This window comes from Arachis ipaensis, chromosome B7, assembly GCF_059453495.1.
Source record: "Arachis ipaensis isolate K30076 ecotype BB chromosome B7, ASM5945349v1, whole genome shotgun sequence".
Taxonomy (NCBI): Eukaryota; Viridiplantae; Streptophyta; class Magnoliopsida; order Fabales; family Fabaceae; genus Arachis; species Arachis ipaensis.
Genome location: NC_142442.1, coordinates 44,443,958 through 44,462,688, shown reverse-complemented (window position 1 = coordinate 44,462,688; position 18,731 = coordinate 44,443,958). Strand labels below are relative to the sequence as shown.

The window sequence follows — 18,731 nt, the reverse complement described above, 5'->3', positions numbered from 1 at the left end:
ACCATGATTTTATTCCTTTAGGCCCTCCTATCCACTGATGCTCAAAGCCTTGGGATCCTTTTTATTTCCCTTGCCTTTTGGTTTTAAGGGTTATTGGCTTTTTTTGCTTGCTTTTTCTCTTTTTTTTTCTATATTTTTTTTTCGCCTATATTTTTTTTTTCTGCAAGCTTTGTTCTTTGCTGCTTTTTCTTGCTTCAAGAATTATTTTTATGATTTTTCAGATTATCAAATAACATGTTTCCTAGTCATCATTCTTTCAAGAGCCAACATATTTAACATTCTTAAACAACAACTTCAAAAGACATATGCACTGTTCAAGCATACATTCAGAAAACAAGAAGCATTGTCACCACATCAATATAATTAAGCTAAGTTCAAGGATAAATTCGAAACTCATGTACTTCTTGTTCTTTTGAATTAAAACATTTCTCATTTAAGAGAGGTGATGGATTCATAGGACATTTATAACTTTAAGACAAAGTTACTAACTACTAATGATCATGTAATGAAGACACAAACATAGATAAGCACATAACATAGAAAACAAAAAATAGAGAAAGCAAGAACAAGGAATGAATCCACCTTAGTGATGGTGGCGTTTCCTTCTTGAGGAACCAATGATGTCCTTGAGCTCTTCTATGTCTCTTCCTTGTCTTTGTTGCTCCTCCCTCATTGCTTTTTGATCTTCTCTTATTTCATGAAGCATGATGGAGTGCTCTTGATTTCCACCCTTAGTTGTCCCATATTGGAACTCAATTCTCCTAGGGAGGTGTTGATTTGCTCCCAATAGTTTTGTGGAGGAAAGTGCATTTGAGGCATCTCTGGGATCTCATGGTGATGAGCTTCATACGCCTCTTGAGCTCCATGAATGGGCTCTCTTGCTTGCTCCATCTTTTTCTTAGTGATGAGCTTGTCCTCTTTAATGAGGATATCTCCCTCTATGTCAATCCCAGCTGAATTGCATAGGTGGCAAATGAGGTGAGGAAAGGCTAACCTTGCCATAGTGGAAGACTTGTCAGCCACCTTGTAGAGTTCTTGAGGTATAATCTCATGAACTTCCACCTCTTCTCCAATCATGATGCTGTGGATCATGATGGCCCGGTCTATAGTAACTTCAGACCGGTTGCTAGTGGGAATGATTGAGTATTGAATGAACTCCAACCATCCTCTAGCCACAGACTTGAGGTCCAATCTTTTTAGTTGAACCGGCTTGCCTTTGGAGTCAATCTTCCATTGAGCTCCTTCTACACATATGTCCATAAGGACTTGGTCCAACCTTTGATTAAAGTTGACCCTTCTAGTGTAGGGGCGTTCATCTCCTTGCATCATGGGCAAGTTAAACGCCAACCTCACATTCTCCGGACTAAAATCTAAGTATTTTCCCCGAACCATTGTAACATAGTTCTTTGGATCCGGGTTCTTACTTTGATCATGGTTCCTGGTGATCCATGCATTAGCATAGAACTCTTGAACCATTAGGATGCCGACTTGTTGGATGGGATTTGTTAGAACTTCCCAACCTCTTCTTTGAATTTCATGTCGGACCTCCGGATACTCATTTCTTTTGAGTTTGAAAGGGACCTCAGGGATCACCTTCTTCTTGGCCACAACATCATAGAAGTGGTCTTGATGTGCTTTGGAGATGAACCTTTCCATCTCCCATGACTCGGAGGTGGAAGCTTTTGTCTTTCCTTTCCCCTTTCTAGAGGATTCTCCGGTCTTAGGTGCCATCAATGGTTATAGAAAAACAAAAAGCTTATGCTTTTACCACACCAAACTTAGAATATTGCTCGTCCTCGAGCAATAAAAGAAAGAATAGATGAAGAAGAAGAAGAAATAGAGGAGAGGGAGAAAGTGATGTGGTTCGGCCAAGAAGGGTGTAAAGGGGTTGTGTTGTGTGAATTTGATGAAAAATGGAGGGCTTTATATAGGGAAGGGAGGGGGGGTTGTGTGAAAGAGAGTGGTGAGAAGAAGTGAGTGGAGGTAGGTGGGGATCCTGTGGGGTCCACAGGTCCTGAGTGGATCCTGTGGGGTCCACAGATCCTGAGTGGATCCTGTGGGGTCCACAGATCCTGAGGTGTTCAAGGATTTACATCCCTGCACCCATTAGGCATGTAAAAATGCCTTTGTACACAACTCTAGGCGTTCAGCGCCAGGTTGGTGGCCATTTTGGGCGTTCAACGCCCATTTGTGTGCCATTTCTGGCGTTGAACGCCAGAACCATGCCTGTTCTGGCGTTCAGCGCCCAGAAGCTGCCCATTTTGGGCGTTCAACGCCAGCACCATGCTCTGTTCTGGCGCTGAACGCCAGACAGATGCTCCTCCAGGGTGTGATTTTTCTCTTCTGCTGTTTTTGATTCCGTTTTCAATTTTTATATTTATTTTGTGACTCCACATGATCATGAACCTACAAAGACATATAACTAAAAAAATATAGTTAGATAAATAAAAATTGGGTTGCCTCCCAACAAGCGCTTCTTTAATGTCAATAGCTTGACAGTGGGCTCTCATGGAGCCTCACAGATGTGCAGAGCTTTATTGAGACTCTCCAACACCAAACTTAGAGTTTGGATATGGGAGTTCAACACCAAACTTAGAGTTTGGTTGTGGCCTCCCAACACCAAACTTAGAGTTTGACTGTGGGGGCTCTGGTTGACTCTGCTTTGAGAGGAGCTTTTTCTGCTTCCTCTCCATGGTTGCAGAGGGAGATCCTTGAGTTTTAAATACAAGGGAGTTCTCATTCCATTGAAGGACTATTTCACCTCTGTCAACATCAATCACAGCTCTTGCTGTGGCCAGGAAAGGTCTTCCTAGGATGATGGATTCATCCTCTTCCTTTCCAGTATCCAGGACTATGAAATCAGCAGGGATGTAAAGGCCTTCAACCTTTACTAACACGTCCTCTACTTGTCCATATGCCTGTTTTCTTGAATTGTCTGCCATCTCTAATGAGATTTTAGCAGCTTGCACCCCATAGGTTCCCAGTTTCTCTATTACAGAGAGGGGCATGAGGTTTATTCCTGAACCAAGGTCACATAGAGCCTTAAAGATCATGGTGCCTATGGTACAGGGTATTATGAACTTTCTAGGATCCTGTCTCTTCTGAGGCAATGTCAGTTGATCCAGATCACTTAGTTCATTGATGAACAAGGGAGGTTCAACTTCCCAAGTATCAATGCCAAATAATTTGGCATTCAGCTTCATGATTGCACCAAGAAACTTGGCAGTCTGCTCTTCAGTAACATCCTCATTCTCTTCAGAAGAGGAATACTCATCAGAGCTCATGAAGGGCATAAGGAGGTTCAATGGAATCTCTATGGTCTCTAGATGAGCCTCAGAGTCCTTTTGTTCCTCAGAGGGAAGCTCCTTAGTGGTCACTGGACATCCCAGGAGGTCTTCCTCCTTGGGATTCACGTCCTCCTCTCCCTCATTGGGTTCGGCCATTTTGCTTATGTCAATGGCCTTGCACTCTCCTTTTGGGTTCTCTTCTGTATTGCTTAGGAGAGTACTGGGAGGGATTTCAGTGATCCTTTTACTCAGCTGGCCCACTTGTGCTTCCAAATTTCTAATGGAAGACCTTGTTTCATTCATGAAGCTCACAGTGGCCTTGGATAGATCAGAGACTAGATTTGCTAAATTAGAAGCATTTTGCTCAGAGTTCTCTGTCTGTTGCTGAGTGGATGATGGAAAAGGTTTATTATTGTTAAACCTGTTTCTTCCACCATTATTAAAGCCTTGTTGAGGCTTTTGATCTTTCCATGAGAAATTTGGATGATTTCTCCATGATGAGTTATAGGTGTGTCCATAAGGTTCACCTAAGTAATTCACCTCTGCTATTGCAGGGTTCTCAGGATCATAAGCTTCTTCTTCATAAGAAGCCTCTTGAGTACTGTTGGATGCAGCTTGCATTCCATGCAGACTCTGAGAGATCATATTGACTTGCTGAGTCAATATTTTATTCTGAGCCAATATGGCATTCAGAGTATCAACTTCAAGAACTCCCTTCTTCATAGGCGTCCCATTACTCACAGGATTCCTTTCAGAAGTGTACATGAACTGGTTATTAGCAACCATGTCAATGAGTTCTTAAGCTTCTGCAGGCGTTTTCTTTAGGTGAATGGATCCACCTGCAGAAGTGTCCAGTGACATTTTTGATAGCTCAGATAAACCATCATAGAATATATCCAGGATGGTCCATTCTGAAAGCATGTCAGAAGGACACTTTTTGGTCAACTGTTTGTATCTTTCCCAAGCTTCATAGAGGGATTCACCTTCTTTCTGTCTGAAGGTTTGAACATCAGCTCTAAGCTTGCTCAGCTTTTGAGGAGGAAAGTACTTGGCTAAGAAAGCCGTGACCAGCTTATCCCAAGAGTTCAGGTTGTCTTTGGGTTGAGAATCCAACCATAATCTAGCTCTGTCTCTTACAGCAAAGGGGAAAAGCATGAGCCTGTAGACTTCAGGATCTACTCTATTAGTCTTAACAGTATCACATATCTGCAAGAATTCAGTTAAGAACTGAAAAGGATCTTCAGATGGAAGTCCATGAAACTTGCAGTTCTGCTGCATCAGAGAAACTAATTGAGGTTTCAGCTCAAAGTTGTTTGCTCCAATGGCAGGAATGGAGATGCTTCTTCCATGTAAATTGGAATTAGGTGCAGTAAAGTCACCAAGCATCTTCCTTACATTATTATTATTTTCGGCTGCCATCTCCTCTTCCTGTTCGAAAATTTCTGAAAGGTTATCTCTGGATTGTTGTATTTTAGCTTCTCTTAGTTTCCTTTTCAGAGTCCTTTCAGGTTCTGGATCTGCTTCCACAAGAATGTTCTTATCCTTGCTCCTGCTCATATGACAAAGAAGAGGGCACAAAAAAAATAATAATAATAATATGGATCCTTCATACCACAGTATAGGGATCCCTTTGTGAGTGGAAGAAAAGAGGGAGACAAAGAGTGTGATGTAAAGAAAGAAACACAACTGTGAGGATGCCAGAGATGTGAGATGAGATGTTAGTAGATGAATAAATAAATAGAATAAGATGGGAGAGGGAGAATTTTCGAAAAATATTTTTGAAAAAGAGTTAGTGATTTTCGAAAATGGTTTTTGAAAAATGTTAGTATTTTTCGAAAATTTTTTAAAATCAAAAATAAAAATAAGAATAATTAGTTAATTAAAAAGAAATTTTTGAAAAAGAGGGAAGATATTTTCGAAAATTAGAGAGAGAGAGTTAGTTAGGTAGTTTTGAAGAAGTTAAGAAACAAACAAAAAGTTAGTTAGTTAGTTGAAACAAATTTTGAAAAGATAAGAAGTTAGGAGGTTAGAAAAGATATTTTGAAACCAACTTTTTGAAAAAGGTAAAATGAGAAGATATTTTTGAAAAGATATGATAGAAATTAGTTTTTGAAAAAGATTTGATTTTTAAAATCTCAATTAATGACTTGATTCACAAGAAATCACAAGATATGATTCTAGAACTTAAAGTTTGAATCTTTCTTAACAAGTAAGTAACAAACTTAAAATTTTTAAATCAAAACATTAATTGGTGATGTTATTTTCGAAAATTATGATGTAAAATTAAGAAAAAGATTTTTGAAAAATATTTTTTAAATTTTCAAAAATAACTCAGAAAAATGAAAAAGATTTGATTTTTGAAAAAGATTTTGAAAAAGATGAGATTTTTAAATTGAAAATTTGATTTGACTCATGAAACAATTTGATTTAAAAATTTTTGAAAAAGTCAATCCAAATTCTCGAATTTGATGAGAGAAAAAGGGAAAGATATATTTTTTTGATTTTTGAATTTTTATGATGAGAGAGAAAAACAACAAAAAGACTCAATGCATGAAAATTTTGAATCAAAACCATGAATGCATGCATGAATGATATGAATGTCAAGATGAACACCAAGAACACTTTGAATGTCAAGATAAACATCAAGAACATATTTTTGAAAAATTTTTTATGCAAAGAAAACATGTAAGACACCAAACTTAGAAATCTTTCATGTTTAGACTCTAAGAAACGAAAAATGCACATGTAAAACAAGAAAAGACACAAAACATGAAATCATCAAGATCAAATAAGAAGACTTACCAAGAACAACTTGAAGATCATGATGAACACTATGAATGCATGGAAAGTTTCGAAAAAATGCAAGATGCACATGCAGTTGACACCAAACTTATGATATGACTCAAGACTCAAACAAGAAACACAAAATATTTTTTATTTTTATGATTTTCTAATTTTTTTGATTTTTTTTTCGAACATTTTTGTGAAAAATAAAAATAAGGATTCCAAAATTTTTAATATGAATTCCAGGAATCTTGCATTCTTAGTCTAAAGCTTCAGTCCAGGAATTAGACATGGCTCACTAGCCAGCCAAGCTTCAGCATGTAATTCAGACATGACACGCCTGACATACTCATTCCCAAAGGAATTAGACATGGCTTTACAGCCAGCCAGGCTTCAACATGCTTCATGAAACACTAGAATTCATTCTGAAAAATTTTGAATAAAATTTTTGAAAACATTTTTATATTATTTTTTTTCCGAAAACAGATGAGAAAATTTTTGAAAGATTTTTGAAAAATTTTTGAAAACAAAACAAAAAGAAAATTACCTAATCTGAGCAACAAGATGAACCGTCAGTTGTCCAAACTCGAACAATCCCCGGCAACGGCGCCAAAAACTTGGTACGCGGAATCGTGATTACACTTTAATTATGTAAAATTCATTGCTCTTTCTTTCCCTGGAAATGGCGCCAAAACTTGGTACCAAGACCATGGTTCACAACTCCGTGTAACTAACCAGCAAGTGCACTGGGTCGTCCAAGTAATACCTTACGTGAGTAAGGGTCGAATCCCACGGAGATTGTTGGTATGAAGCAAGCTATGGTCACCTTGCAAATCTCAGTCAGGCAGATATAAATTGATAATGGTGTTTTCGAATAATAATTAATAGAATAGGGATAGAGGTACTTATGTAAATCATTGGTAGGAATTTCAGATAAGCGAATGGAGATGCTTTTCATTCCTCTGAACCTCTGCTTTCCTGCTATCTTCATCCAATCAGTCTTACTCCTTTCCATGGCTGGCTTTATGCAAGGGCATCACCGTTGTCAGTGGCTACATCCCCTCCTCTCAGTGAAAAATATGCTCACATGCTCTGTCACAGCACGGCTAATCATCTGTCGGTTCTCGATCATGCTGGAATAGGATTCACCCTCCTTTTGCGTCTGTCACTAACGCCCAGCACTCGCGAGTTTGAAGCTCGTCACAGTCATTCAATCATTGAATCCTACTCGGAATACCACAGACAAGGTTTAGACTTTCCGGATTCTCTTGAATTCCGCCATCATTCTAGCTTACGCCACGAAGATTCCGGTTAAGAGATCTAAGAGATATTCATTCTAGCTTATTTCATGTAGAACGGAAGTGTTTGTCAGGCACGTGTTCATAGGGGAGAATGGTGATGAGCGTCACACATAATCATCACCTTCATCACGTTCTTGGGTGCGAATGGATATCTTAGAAGCGAAATAAGATGAATTGAATAGAAAACAGAAGTACTTTGCATTAATCTTTGAGGAACAGCAGAGCTCCACACCTTAATCTATGGAGTGTAGAAACTCTACCGTTGAAAATACATAAATGAAAGGTCCAGGCATGGCCGAATGGCCAGCCCTTCTGATCTAAGAACCAGGCGTCCAAATATGATCAAAAGATTCAAAGATGGTTCAAAAGATGCCTAATACAATAGTAAAAGGTCCTATTTATAATAAACTAGCTACTAGGGTTTACATGAGTAAGTAATTGATGCATAAATCCACTTCCGGGGCCCACTTGGTGTGTGTTTGGGCTGAGCTTGAGTGTTGCACGTGTAGAGGTCTTTCTTGGAGTTGAACGCCAGCTTTTGTGCCAGTTTGGGCGTTCAACTCTGGTTTTGGCTCCTTTTCTGGCGCTGGATGCCAGATTTGGGCAGAAAGCTGGCGTTGAACGCCAGTTTACGTCATCTATTCTTGGCCAAAGTATGAACTATTATACATTGATGGAAAGCCCTAGATGTCTACTTTCCAACTCAATTGGATGCGCGCCATTTCGAGTTCTGTAGCTCCAGAAAACCCATTTTGAGTGCAGGGAGGTCAGAATCCAACAGCATCAGCAGTCCTTCTTCAACCTCTGAATCTGATTTTTGCTCAAGTCCCTCAATTTCAGCCAGAAAATACCTGAAATCACAGAAAAACACACAAACTCATAGTAAAGTCCAGAAATGTGAATTTAACATAAAAACTAATGAAAACATCCCTAAAAGTAACTAGATTCTACTAAAAACATACTAAAAACAATGTCAAAAAGCGTATAAATTATCCGCTCATCAAGCACATAGGGTCATTATGGTAAAATCAGGAGATAATACCATGTTGGGAAGCCAAGATGGAATAGTATTTGCCACGAGGACTGTTAAACTAATGGCAAATTTGAAAAATTGATGTCTTGTTAGAAATGTCAAACAGAATAAATTTTTAATGGTTACAAAATTTATTTAAATTAGTCATATTCAGTATTATCAATGTCTCAATCTTTTATGATCAGAAATAGCTATTTACTTATGACAACAATAACACCTTTCATAACATACCTCATTGACTCCATAAATTCTTTACCCAACAGTGCTTAGGTATTGCTGAACCACGAGAAGATGTAGTGGCGATGACACTAAAAGAAGAAGCAGCGACATTGGCACCTAAAAGGAGAAGCAGCGGAGATGAAAATAGAAGGGAAGCAACAAAAGAAGCTTTTTTTATAAACCAGGGGAAGGTGGTTTAAAATGTGAGAAGGAGAGAGAAATTATTTTTTTAGTGGAATTTCATATTAGACTTGTTTAGCAGTCTGTTGTAGCGTTGGTTTCATAACACTTTTGAAACAAAACCAATGGTCAATGGTTCCATGTTATATCCTAAGATGTTTCTTGTTTGTAGTTTTGTTTTCTTTTAGTCATAATGTAGCATGTCGTGTTCACAGCGTCAGCTCAAAGGAACTTAGGAACATCACTTTCACATAACATGCCCTAGCCATTTCTTGAAGACTTTTATTTCTTCTTTCCACAACGCCATTTTGTTGTGGTGTTCTTGGGTATGAAAAGTTATGTGAAACTCTAAGTTCATCGCAAAAAGACAAACAATAGATGACATGAGGTTTTCATAAGGACTTGCATGATCAAAATCTCAACCTGGCTTTAATACCACAGGGATGGATCCAGGCGTACTCATAAAAGTGAGATCCAAATTTTATGGATGTTTTGCAACTATTTCCCAATAGACCTATAATAGTTTCAAAACAGAGGTCGTCAATGGAACTCTTAACAAAACATCCTGAAATTTTGGTGCTCTTTTCTTTTCCAACACTAGAAATTCCCATGGATTTGATTAGTTTTATTTTTGATAGGTAGGATCCTCATACAAGAGGCAAGGCTAGAGCATACGTGAAACTAAGAAGCAACGATAGGCATATTAAAGAATCAAGTTTTTAGAGAGGAAGAGAATTTTAGCAAGTATTCATGGTGAATATATCACAATGGGTTTTTGAATTCGAAACTGAGTTGGTCCATTACAATGATAGAGGCCTCTATATATAGAGACTTATAGATAAGGCTAAAATCGTCACGACTAATAAAAACAGAATATGTGGCAGATAAGAAGGAATCTTATCTCCTACTACAAACAATACATAAGGACAAACAAATTTAAACAGACTACCAAGATCTAGACACGTGGAGGATGAGGATAAGGATCTTATCAACTCCATTATTACACATTTATTGCATACATAATTATTTGGCTAAGGGCCAGAACTTAGTGATAGGCTCATGCTCCGTGATGTCATCTATGTGTTCTAAATGTGGAGCAAACACGGTTGTATCTTCTTGCTGAAAATAATCCCCAAGTCTTTCATAGGCAGTAAATGGCACTTCAGTTGGTTTTTCAGTGTCATCATCAATTCCTGCAACCACATGTGTTGAGCTAGATAAAAGTGGATAAACCCTTGCATCTAGTTCTTCTTCATAGTTGTAAGTATTTTGAGAGAATGGTGGATTATCCCACGGGCTTGAGTCTTGAGCGAGTGATGGGGTTTGAAAAGAGATGGACCCAGTAAGAAAATTAGTCTGGAATTGTCGTAACTCTTCTTGTATTGTTCTGGTTGTCCTCGAGGAGCTAGAACTGTCTTCTTCTTGGCAGAGAGAAAGTCCTTCAATAATTCCCGATAGCGTATTGATATTAGGGTTATTGCAAAAAGTAAGATGTTTGGCAAGAATGTTGAGATAGCTTTTTTCATCTATGGGCCACATCTTTGAATGCTCTACTATGTTAATGTTGCATCATGTTTAGAGGGTTTCTTGCTTGTAATAGAACTGTCTCCTTAGGACAAAAGAACAAGAAAATTTCTGCTTCTTTTTGTGAGGAATATTCCATATTCCATGAGCCTCCAGTGCATTGTAAAGTTTCCCTCGTCATGTTGGGATAGGGACAAACATAGTCAGAAGTTGTTCAAGGAGTGACCCCGATAATTACCTATCACAAAGCATGATATATGGCAAGAGCGGTAACAATTATGGCACAGTCATATTGGGCAGAAAGTGCCCACATGAACTATAACATTTCTTCTAGAATTGGTCCCATGATGATGGGGATGATGTAGTAAGGAAATTCAATATCAAAATATCGAGGGTTGGCTGTTATCTGCATAACAAGGAGGAGTCTATGTAACCAGTAAAACAGACATTGTTGGGCTAGGGTTTTTTACTTCAGTGGGATTTGTTGGCTTGGCTGAGAAAGGTAAAGGCTCTACTGGTCTTCTATAAAAATGATGGTCTTGAGGGCAGTCTGAAAGAAGAAATATTGGTAGATTGATGGTGTTTATTGTTAAAAGATGGAGGATTTTTGTTGAGGTTCTTTATTAGGACGAGAGAGATAATCGGCTATTATGTTATGGTTTTCTTTGATGTGCTTAACTGTGAATTTATAGCGAGAAAACCAATCTTTCCATCTTAAGAGTTGTGAATCTGGAAGTGTCTTCCCTTTGGTTTCCAACATTGATGGAAATGATGTATTGTCCATTTCCACGATAAAGTGGTAAGGACTTAGATGAAAGCTGAATTTCTTTATCCCTCTTTTGACTGCAAGAATCTCTTTGTATGTGGCATGGTAATGCTTTTCTGATTCTTTGAATTGTCCACTGGCATGTGCACAGTAATGTCTTGTTCCATCAATCTCTTCAAGTAGAACATCTCCCCAGTAATTGTCGCTAGCATCAGTTTACAGAATGCGTTGTCTTTTGCTAGGGATTTTTAATGGATGGGGTTTTTGAGCTACTTCTTTTAAGTGCTTGACAGCTGCTGTTTGTTCAGGACCCCAAGCTGGGGGTTGCTTTTTCAGCATCTTTGATAACTGACTCGTGTGCCTAGACACATTTGGAATAAAGTCCACAACGCCCAAGAACTATTGGACTTGTTTTGTCGACAGGTGGTCGTCAGGAAAATTTAACAGTTCTTTAAAAATGTGATCTCCTGGTTGGAAAAATCCATCTCGAAAGGTTATTCCCAAAAATTTAATTTGGGCCTGTCTAATGTGACTTCTTTTTATAGATAACATGATTCCATATTTCTCAATAATGGTAGCAAATTGGGCCAAGAGAGTTTGATGAGTTGGACCATCTTTTGAGAACAAGAGAATGTCATCTATGTAGATTAGGGTTGAATGGAGTATGGGCTCAAAGATTTTGATCATGGTATTTTGGAATAATGATGGAGCCACCTTTAATCCAAATAGCATGACAGTCCATTGGTATTGTGCATCAGGTATACAAAAACCTATTTTGTATCTATTTTCAGGATGAATACCAAGCTGCCAAAATCTAGCTTTTAGATCAAACTTGCTAAAAACCTTAGCATCGCTGAGGCGAGAGGTGATGGCATTAATTCTGGATATTAGGAATTTGTCATCTTGAAAGAATGTATTTAAGGGTCTGTAATCAATGACTAATCTCTTTTTGCCTCAGATTTGTTCTAATCTTTTTTCAACATAGAAGGCTTGACACGCCCAATTTGTTCAGATCTTTTGTCATAGTAACGCAGCACATTCTTCCTTGGCTAATTTTAAATCTTCAGGATTCATTCCTGAATGAGTTGTTTTTGTGAGATTGATATCTTCATTCTTCTTGAAAGGTAGTCGGATATAGAATTCTTGATTTTTCCACAGAGGGAGAGGATGGACGAACTTGTCATGGCTGTCACACCAAGTTTTCAACAATCTTTTCTGAACGTCTTCATATTCTGAAGGGGCCTTGCTGATTTCAAAGATACCAGTAGTAGTGACGAATGGCAAGAAGTTTTTCTTGTATTTTAATCCATCTGGCCATATGGAAATTCCTTGTGTCCGATAATAGGCATCGAACCCAAAAAGTACGTCTTGTTCAGGAAGATAGCTTCCTAAGACTCTTAGCCATGTTGTTGCCCCTAGGAATATCTGAAACCCGACATTTTCTTTAGAAATGAGATCAATTGTGAAGATCTCTTTGTTTGCTGCAGTGAATTTTTTGTTGAAGGGGATCCATGTTTCTGGAGGAAACAAGTCAGGTCTGACTACTGGAGCGCAGGATCCTGTAGGAGTCGCGAATGAGGGCCTGGTGGTGGCTGCGTCGCGACAGATGGAAAGCTGTGGGGTGCAAGTGGCGAGCGATGGGGAGTCGCAAGCGACGAGGATGCATTGGGCGAGCGAGGTGAGTGCGAGTGGAGGGTGAAGCAGAAGTGCGATGGTGGCTGTCTTTCCTGCGCGAACGACAAATGAGGTGGCGGAAAAGGATGCAAGGACGACTGGCGATGGTGCGCGAGGAGGTGCAGTGGCGGCGCTACGGCGGCACGACGAAATCGCGACAACGTGGGGCATTGGGGAGAGGGATTAGGATTTGTGGTTTTGTGTGGTGAATGGTGAGTGGAAGTGAAAATAAATTAGGGTAAGTTTTGATTTAAAAATACCATTAATGTTAATTAATCAAATTTTGAATTTAAAAAAATAATTTAAAATTAATAATTATTAATTAAGTTGTTCAATTCTTGACTGGTTAGACACTTGGTTCCCTATACTTTTCCTTTATCCTATTATTAATGAAAGAGTAAAGACCTAATTCGGTCTTTATCTATTTTTACAAAAAACAAAATGATTCCTGTCTAATAAAAAGAGACACTTTGATCTTAAACCTTTTTATTTTGGGACAATACGATCTCTCTATTAAAAAATACATAAAGTAGTAATAAAAATTAAGTTTTTTGGAGTTTTATTTATAATTTGAAATTTTTATTTACTAATAGTGGTTAAGTGGAGAAAAAGCATTATTAGAAGTAATATTATATGGAGAACAAGTAATTACAGTACAAAAATCTTTTAAAGAGAAAAAAATAAGATCGAATAAGAAATGAAAAAAGAGAATAGTAATGTTGATAGTATTTGTTCATACCCTGGCCCAACGCTAAGGCCCAGGTCCAAACGGAAGGCCCAATCCAAAGGATTGGGCCTCACCCCAACGCCGACCTTCGCCCTGAGAAGTCGGTTCTTGCCACGACTTGCTCTAAAGAAGTCGGGAACAAAGATTAGCTGGCAGATAAACACTCATTCAAATGAGTAATTGCCCCTAAAATCTCTCTACCCACTTCCAGGAGCTTTATCCCAACTTCCCTAAGATAAAGGGACGGTTATTCCCCCCTTAAATGGTGGAACTACTGCAACGGTGGTTATGGGTTCACCATTATAAATACCCTGACATCTCTTAGGTATCACTAAGCCCAATACTCTCTAAACCTGCTTATTCCCTTGCTAACTTAGGTATCGAAGTGTCTTTGCAGGTACCACCCCCCGCTCATTCATACTCACAAGTCGGACGGAGGCACCAGAACGTGATTCTCTTCAAAGGCTTCCCCCTTTAGGTGATTGAGCCAACCTAACAAGTCCAGCCCATTAATCTCCGGTTACCCATCGTAACATTGGTGCCGTTGTCAGGGACCCGAGAGATCAGCCACTAATAGCGAATATGTCACATGAAGACGGTTATGTAGCGTCAGATTCCGAGCAAGAAAATCTAGATACCGGAAACAATGACGCAGATCTAACTCATCACCAGGGAACCAATGACCAACATAGGGAAGGCACCTCCAGATTGAAAAATCCGAAGATGAACTCCTCGGAGAGGCGTGAATCGGAAAAGGACGGACCATCCCATGCGACTGAACTAATGGGACTAGTCCATGGCCACCAAGGTCGTTTGGAACAGCTGGAACAGGAGCTGGAACGACAAAGGGAGGCAGAAAAGAACCTAAGGAAGGAGATGGCACGACGAAAAGAGTTAGAGGAAAAACTCTTAAAACTAGAATCCTCCCTCAAAGGCCGGAACTCCCGTGGCGATCGAGAAGAGTCGCCCCTAGGAGGAGAGGACCCCTTCAGTGAGGACATAATGAGGGCAAAAGTTTCAAGAAACTTCAAAAGCCCTGATATGAACATCTATGATGGAACCACGGACCTGAAGCATCATTTAAGCAATTTTAAAAGCCGGATGTATCTGGCTGACGCTTCTGATGCAACGCGCTGCAAAGCTTTCCTGGCCACCCTGTCAAAAGCGGCGATGAAGTGGTTCGATAGCCTCCCCCCATGGTCGGTCACCAGCTTTGAGGACCTCTCGAGGAAGTTCTTAATGAGGTTCTCCATCCAGAAGGATAAAGTCAAGCATGCACCGAGCCTCCTGGGAATAAAGCAGGAGGTCGGAGAACCTCTACGGGACTATATAGAAAGGTTCAACAAAGCATGCTTGGAGATTCAAGACTTGCCCATTGAGACAGTTATTATGGGGCTAGTAAATGGGCTTAGAGAAGGTCCCTTCTCACAGTCCATATTAAAAAGGCACCCCGCCTCCTTAAGTGATGTACAAAAAAGAGCTGAAAAGTACATCAACATGGAGGAGAATGCCAGACTACGAGAGCCGAGCTGGCGACCTGGGCACCCCCACTCGGTAAAAGAGAAAAAAAGAGAGCCCAAGAAAAAAGAAGAGCTCGTTCTCGACAGACCAAGGAAATATCACTCTTATACTCCTTTAAAGGTTTTCATAGTGGATGTATACAGAGAAATCTGCAATACTGAAAGACTGCCGCCTCCCAGGCCCATTAAAAATAAAAGGGGAGGAAGTCGCAGCGACTACTGCAAATACCATAAGATATATGGTCACTCCACAAATGATTGCTACGACCTCAAAAATGTGACAGAAAAGCTGGCCAGAGAAGGCTGACTTGACAGATATCTCATGGAAAGGTCGGACAATCATGGGAAGAGAAAGTGAGATGATGGGGACAGAAGAGACCCACCACCACAAACCCCCGAGAGACACATACACATGATCTCGAGAGGATTTGCGGGAGGAGGACTCACCAAGTCATCTCGCAAGAGACACCTCAAGCGAGTCTACCAGGTCGGGAGCGAATCACCCGACCTCCCTACTATCTCATTTACAAAGGAGGATGGGCAAGGAGTAATCCCTGGACACGATGATCTAGTGGTGATAACCATGATCCTAGCCAATGCCCATCTCCACAGAACCCTAGTAGATCAAGGGAGTTCAGCAGACATCCTTTTCAAGCCCGCATTCGACAAACTAGGGTTGGATGAAAGGGAGTTAAGAGCCTACCCTGACACCTTGTACGGGCTAGGCGACACGCCAATAAAATCACTAGGATTCCTACCCCTCCACAATACCTTCGGAAAGGGGGAAAAATCCAAAACTCTGAGTATAGACTTTATAGTTATCGACGTGGGGTCAGTATATAATGCCCTAATCGGCAGAGCTACCCTAAATTGACTCGAAGCGGTGGTGTCTACCCCTCATCTTTGCATGAAATTCCTGACACCTGCGGGGATAGCAACGGTACGGGGAGATCAGAAATTGGCAAGAAAATGGTACAATGAAATCCTGAACCTGAGGGAAAAAGGCAAGGAAGTCCACACCATAGAGCTCAGTGGCGCAAGGGCCAAAGAAGAGTTGCGACCACAGCCAGGAGGAAAAACTGAGGAAATACAGGTCGGCAAAGAGGAAGGGAAAAACACCAACATAGGTACCAACCTAGAGGAAGTCTTAAAGCAAAGGTTGACCAAGCTCTTAAGAGACAACTCTGACCTCTTTGCCTGGAAAGCCTCCAACATGCCCGGGATAGACCCCGAGTTTATGTCCCACAAGCTCTCAATACATCCAGGATCCTGACCTGTACAACAGCGAAGGCATAAGCTCGGCCCGGAACGAGCCCAAGCGGTAGAGGAGCAGGTACAAGCATTCCTAGAAGCCGGCTTCATCAGAGAAGTTAAATATCCAACATGGCTAGCGAATGTAGTGCTAGTCAAGAAGCAAAACGGCAAGTGGAGGATGTGCGTCGACTACACCGACCTGAATAAGGCATGTCCCAAAGACTCTTATCCACTCCCAAGCATTGATGTTCTAGTGAACTCTAGCTCGGGATATCAATACTTGTCGTTCATGGATGCCTACTCGGGATACAACCAAATTCCAATGTACAAGCCGGACTAAGAGAAAACGTCATTCATCACGCCCAGAGTAAACTACTGCTACGTGGTCATGCCTTTTGGATTAAAAAACGCAGGGGCCACATACCAAAGGCTGATGAACAAGGTGTTCACTCCCCACCTCGGGAACTTAATGGAAGTCTACGTGGACGACATGCTAGTGAAAACCAAGGACAAAGCCGACCTCTTGACAGACCTCTCGCAAGTCTTCGACACCATAAGGTTACACGGGATGAGGCTAAATCCCGCAAAGTGTGCCTTCGCGGTGGAAGCTGGAAAATTCCTAGGGTTTATGCTAACACAAAGGTGGATCGAACCAAATCCAAACAAGTGTAAAGCTATCCTGGAAATGAAAAGCCCGACTTGCTTAAGAGAGGTTCAACAACTGAATGGCCGACTTGCAGCCCTCTCCAGGTTCTTGGCAGGGTCAGCATTAAAATCCCTTCCATTGTTCACTCTACTAAGAAAGAGATGCCAGTTCGAATGGACTCCAGAATGCGAAAAAGCATTCCAGGAGTTCAAAAGGTTCTTGAGCCAACCTCCAATCCTAACCCGACCTCTAGTTGGGGAAGACCTTGTCCTATATTTGTCTATAGCAGACAAAGTTGTCGCATCAGCCCTGATAAGAGAGGACGAGGTCGGACAACATCCAGTGTACTTCACCAGCAAAGTTCTACAGGGCCCCGAACTAAGGTATCACAAACTAGAGAAGTTTGCCTACTCCTTAGTAATAGCCTCACGGAGGTTACGGCCTTACTTCCAAGCCCACACGATAAGAATCCGAAAGAACCAACCTATGAAGCAAATCCTCCAAAAGACGGATGTTGCAGGGAGAATGATTCAGTGGGCGATAGAGCTCTCCGAGTTTGACTTAAAGTATGAAACTCGGACAGCAATCAAAGCCCAATGCCTCACCGACTTCATAGCAGAGTACGCGGGAGACCAAGAGGAAAATCCAACTATGTGGGAACTATACGTAGATGGATCCTCAAACAAGACCGGAAGCGGTGCAGGCATAATACTGGTTAATAAAAAGGGAACCCAAATAGAGGTCTTCCTCAAATTTGAATTCCCAGCTTCAAATAATCAGGCAGAATATGAAGCCCTGATTGCAGGATTGAAACTGGCAGAGGAAGTCGGTGCAACAAAAGTGATGATATTCAGTGACTCTCAAGTGGTGACCTCCCAGATAAACGGAGGGTATCAGGCCAAAGACCCAAATATGAAGAGATACTTGGAAAAAACTTTGGAACACCTCGGGCGCTTTGCAGAAACCGAGATCAGGCATATAACTCGGGATCTTAATAGCAGAGCAGACGCCCTCTCCAAGTTAGCAAGTACTAAACCAGGGGGAATAATAGAAGCCTGATCCAGGAAACTCTCCAAGAACCCTCTGTGGTGAAAGCAGAGGACAAACAAGATGTCCTTGAAATAATCGGTCTAAACCTCGGATGGATGAATCCCTTGGTCGAATACCTAAAATTCGACATCCTCCCCAAAGAGGAAAAAGAGGCCAAGAAAATCCGGAGGGAAGCACAATACTATACTCTGGTGAAAAATATCCTCTATAAAAGAGGAATATCAACGCCATTGCTGAAGTGCGTACCGACCTCAAGGACCATTGAAGTACTAGAGGAGGTTCATAATGGGATCTGTGGAAACCATCTCGGAGCCAGGTCACTGGCCAGAAAAGTAATCCGAGCTGGGTTCTATTGGCCGACCTTGCAGAACGATGCCACAGAATTTGTGAAAAAGTGCCAACCATGCCAGATGCATGCAAATTTCCACGTGGCTCCCCCCGAGGAGCTCATCAGTATAACTTCTCCATGGCCCTTCGCAAAATGGGGAATGGATCTGTTAGGTCCTTTTCCCCAGGCCCCAGGACAAGTCAAATACTTAATTGTGGGAATAGACTACTTCACAAAGTGGATAGAAGTAGAACCATTAGCTACCATCACAGCCCAGAGAAGTCGGAGGTTCCTCTACAAAAATATCATCACAAGGTATGGGATACCCTATTCCATTAATACAGATAATAGAACCCAGTTCACCGACTCTACCTTTAGAAGCCTAGTGGCCAATATGAAGATCAAATACCAGTTCACCTCGGTGGAACATCCACAAGC

At 40.8% G+C, this 18,731-nt stretch overlaps 1 non-coding gene across 1 annotated transcript; it reads left to right on the top strand.

Moving 5' to 3' along the window:
• The first annotated feature begins 4,202 nt into the window (after positions 1-4,202).
• Positions 4,203-4,310, top strand: LOC148550998 (small nucleolar RNA R71). Its single transcript, XR_015893180.1, has one exon. It is a non-coding gene; the product is annotated as a small nucleolar RNA R71 (small nucleolar RNA).
• Positions 4,311-18,731: the final 14,421 nt, after the last annotated feature.